This window comes from Zalophus californianus, chromosome 9 (genome assembly GCF_009762305.2).
Source record: "Zalophus californianus isolate mZalCal1 chromosome 9, mZalCal1.pri.v2, whole genome shotgun sequence".
NCBI lineage: Eukaryota > Metazoa > Chordata > Mammalia > Carnivora > Otariidae > Zalophus > Zalophus californianus.
The window spans coordinates 25,391,771-25,396,454 of NC_045603.1; positions in this window are offsets into that span (position 1 = coordinate 25,391,771).

Genomic DNA, 4,684 nt, shown 5'->3' on the forward strand with positions numbered 1-4,684 from the left:
CATCAGGCTCCTTGCTCGGCGGGAAGACTGCTCCTCCCTCTCCCACTCCCGCTGCTTGTGCTCCTGCTCTCGCTGTGTCTCTCTCTGTCAAATAAATAAAATCTTTAAAAAAAAATTTCAGGTGAAAATTTTCTGCAATAAGCATTCTTTTACTTATATACTGATACACACATATATTTTGGTTTGTTGAAACACTGAAAAAATTATTTTATTATGAAAGTATGCTTTGGTTCCTAAATCACTTTAATTTGAAAACCCATGTAAATGGAACTTTCAACATTTTATTACAGAGACTATTCAGTGCATATTTATATTATTATCCATATTACTAAATTAACATGTTTATTTAAGCCATGTTCATTTACAGAGACAAATAATATTCCTATGTTGTTTTTATTCCATCTGATTTTCTTATTATTTGACTATATGTGAAAATAAAGAGAAAAATATTCTCTGACATCCAGTACTAAAGAGTAATAATAGTAAACATTCAAGGAGCCGGCTAATAATAATGTTGTTTCTTCTATAGGAAAAGATAAATTTTAAGACAGTAAATCATAACAAACAGGTGGACTTTGCAATGCAATGGTACAACCTGAGTTTCTCATGATCCTGTATTATCTGTCTTTATATTAAATGGTGTTAGCTTATGTAATTCTTTGGGCTATAAATTAGTAACTCTAAAAATTATCAAAAGGAGAGTTATAGCTTATTATATATGACTCTCAAGTTTCTAAATTTTTCAGAAACAGCAAAGAAGAAATAGAAATTTTCAAACAGATATTTTAAAGTGTTGACTTTTGGAATTCTTAATGGCCCACCTCTTCATGGGATTTATGCCACTGAAAACACAGATGAACCACAGAAGAAAAGCACCATCCATCTAATTATTCCAATGAGGATGAGACAGAGAAAAGGAGGGGAGAGCTTCCACCCAGCAACCCAGCGTTAAGCCTTCATGTGTTGTTGGGACATAACAGCATGAGCAGTTTTAATTCACCCACAAAATAGTATTCCTCTGATAAGTTATTTAAAGAATTAGTGCCAGATATTGGAGGGAGGGTGTGAGAGTGAAGGCTGAGCTTAGTTGGTTTAGTGTGGGTCTTTAAATTGAGCTATCACATATAATAATATTTTTTTCTAACTATGCAACCTGGACAAAAAGGGCAGGGAAGCTTAAAAGAGCTATTCATGAGAACAAAATTTGAGCTCTGAGTCAACTGTTTACACTTTGCAAATGTATTTCATGCACTTTAACACAACACCACCCCTGGTGGTGATGCCTGCCAAGTTCCAGACTGTCTTAAGTTTAAGGACCCAAAGAAGTTGACTGTGGGCTTTAAAATGTCCCCAAATGCACTGTTCTCCCAGGTGAAAAGGAAACACCTGGATTTTGGACTAGCCCTTCTCGTAAATCTGCTACTGTATACACGTCCAACTTGGAATCTCTTCCTTCTACTTATACTGATGGTATCATAACTGGAAAGGGTTTCCCAGATAAAAAGCAAACATGATTCAAGGTTGAGACCTTATTAGCATTTCCAAAGGGCTATGAAAAGCCTCTATTCTCTCTCCCCTGCCAAGTAAATTTTGTTTTGCTGAGCTTTGGCACTGCTCCTCTGTTGTCATGGTGGGGCATTATTGTCACAGCTGTCTCAGGGGGCACTGCCTTGAATATGTTTAGAAAATAACACACAAATAAGAAACATGACATTTGCTATACAACCACACCTACTACTGCAAAACTCCAAGCTGGCAACATGTGCATCATTTTGCACTTTTAAAACAGTGAAGCCAAAAAGATGAAATTAGGCAAATGAATGAATGTATTTACTACAAAGAACATAAAGTACATACAGATTCCTTCACTAAAGAGAGAAAGCAAAACAGAGAAGATCTACCTTTTATACGGACAATTAATGTAAACTTTCTCAAAAATAATTATAAACCATTTCCTCCAACTGCCTGCTTCATTTAGTGATTTTCTTTCTCAAAATGACCCATTGTTTTGTTTTGATTATCTTGCTCTTCCGAAAACAGTGGGCTGTCAGCAGCATGAAAGGAAGTATTGTACTATTCTCAGTTTCATATTGATTATGAATTTTTTTAAAAAAAGGTACATAGGGAACTAGATAATAGTACCTACAATGCCTTAAATTATGAGTAAAATGTGAATATGTTATGCAACATACTGGAATTTCCTTTACAAGTATGCTGCCTTTAGGATATTTATGTTTAACCAGAACTGCAGGTAAGAACCTGCAACTAACTAACGTGCATTTAATGAAATGTTGTTCATTAAATCTTTACTAGTAAATAACTGGCTCGGAGGTCATTTAACATCTCCTAACCACTTCCATAATGATTTCAGGTTAAAAATAAAAACAAGGAAACTTTATCTTTAGTGGCACTTCTAAATGACATCTTCAGAATCAAGGGAAATGAGAGCATTTCCCCGTACCATCACAGACTTGCCATGGGATTTTGAGAAAGTTATTTTCCCAATCATCACTTCTTTTTCTAGAAATAGATTTGTGATTAAAATAACAATGCTTCCTGTGGATCATAATCATAAGTATTTAGAGAACTCTTACAGTAAGATACAGTTACATTAAGATATTGGTTTGAACACCTTAACAGAATCCAACATAACAGTGACTTAAATAAGAATGAAGACTTGTTTCTCCACATGAAAGTCTGAGCTAGTAGATGAGGAGGAATGTAGGGTGGCTTTCTTCCATAAGGTCATCCAGGGACCTAGAATTCACCTATCTTATTGTTCCATTAGATCAGGGATAGAGAAATTATAGTTGGCTGTAAATAAAATTTTACTGGAACACAACCATGCCCAAATGTATGAGTATTTTTTGTAGCTGCTTTTGAACTATGATGGCAGATTTGAGTAGGTAGGATAAAGACTCTATGCCATGTAAGTCAAAGTATTTCCTATCACACCCTTTAAGAAAATTTGCCAACCCCTGCAAAGAAAATTTACTAAATGAAGCTCCCAACCACACAGTCAAATGACTTACTACCACACTGCAGCTTGTGTGAAAGGGTAAAAAGAGAACTGAAAGTATCTCCCTAAGAGCACAGATCATCTCCTTTCACATCCCACTGACCAGGACATAGTTCTATGGCCCACTGATGTACAGCTGGGAAATGTTTCTAGCTTGATAACCATGTGCCCAACTAAAATTTAGAGGTTCTATTCCTAAAAGGAAGATTGAGAGAATAGATACCAGAGGCCAATTAGTAGGGTTTTCTACAAACCACCTTTCTGGCTGCCCAAGTATTGATATATACCCTTCTGATACATAAGAACACATTCACCTCTTTCCCAGGGGAACCAATACAACATCAGCCAGTTACCACACTCATTTCAGAGTCCCAGGTCTCTGAGCGTTAGGCAGTCCTAAGTCAGGTTTGGATGCTGTTCCTTTTGGAACAGTGACTCATAAACTAAGATATCCAATATGCAGTGGTGTGGCAAAGACATGGTAACTACAATAAAAACTTCAGGTCAGAAAAGGGAAGAATGAGAAATACATAGTCGTCACTGGTCCATAGCAACTGTCAAATCCTAATAAGTAGGAACTACAAAAATTCCCTACCCTGACAGAGAGTAAGTCCTTTGGTTGGGCCATCTTGTCAACCCTGGTTCTGCTATCTGGGAGGTTCTTTCATGCCCATTATCCTCTGTAGCCACATCTGAAGTCAGTATTGGAAACTAGTTCCTTCTTGGAAATTCAAAATTTTCCAAGCCTATTTCCCACTGATGTGGGCTTGGAGGCCCCAGGTGTTGTCTTAGGGGTTATAAAATCATAGGTTTATGGCTTTTTGCAGACATTTAAGAGGTTTCTCTGAGTGGTGCCCCTGGAGTTGTATAGTGTACAAACTGCAGGCTGTATGTGATGACCCTAATTCCGATTGAGGTCAAATTATAGGAAAGAGACCCAATAGAAGAGGTAGAAAGAGTTTAGTCTAGGGAGTCAAGCTTCCTAAGAAGAATTGAAAGTCAGAATGCTGGCTCCAAGTACTTGCAGCTAATATCAGAATCCATCCTGAACCAGCCACAACAGAGCTGTGAGTGTACCTGTGGGGGAAATTGCTGGGGTCTTGTAAATTGAGAAGAGCTCTACCTTTTGGGATCCAGAGAATTTTTGCCAGAGTCCAGCCCTAAATGGGCATTACCCAGAGAGAGAGAACATTTTCTCCTCTCTATCCCTTACCTTCAATACAATGATATGCTGTTAATATAAAAATTTTACCCTTCCCTCCAGGTAAAGTAAAAATGCCCCTTCTCTATGAGATCTTCTCATATCCAGGTCAGAATTAATTCCTCCTCGGGGCTCCAGTAGCACTTACACACTTAAAAAGTGTGACCATTTAATGGCTGATTACTAGTTACTTAATTTCCCTATGACTTAGTTCCCTTCCGGAAATAATAGTAAATATTTCATTGAATTATTATGAGAATTAGATCTGTTCACATTTGAGAAGCATTTGAACAACTCCTGTTACAGGGGGAACCACTTGATAAAATTTGGCTATGGTTATTATTATGAGCCAGTGAATTCCATTTTTTTGTATAAGCAGTTTAGATTGGGCTTCTATAATTTCCAATGTAAAGTGGCCTGATTTGGTTTTACTCAGTAAGAAACTGCTAAGAGACGAGAACCAA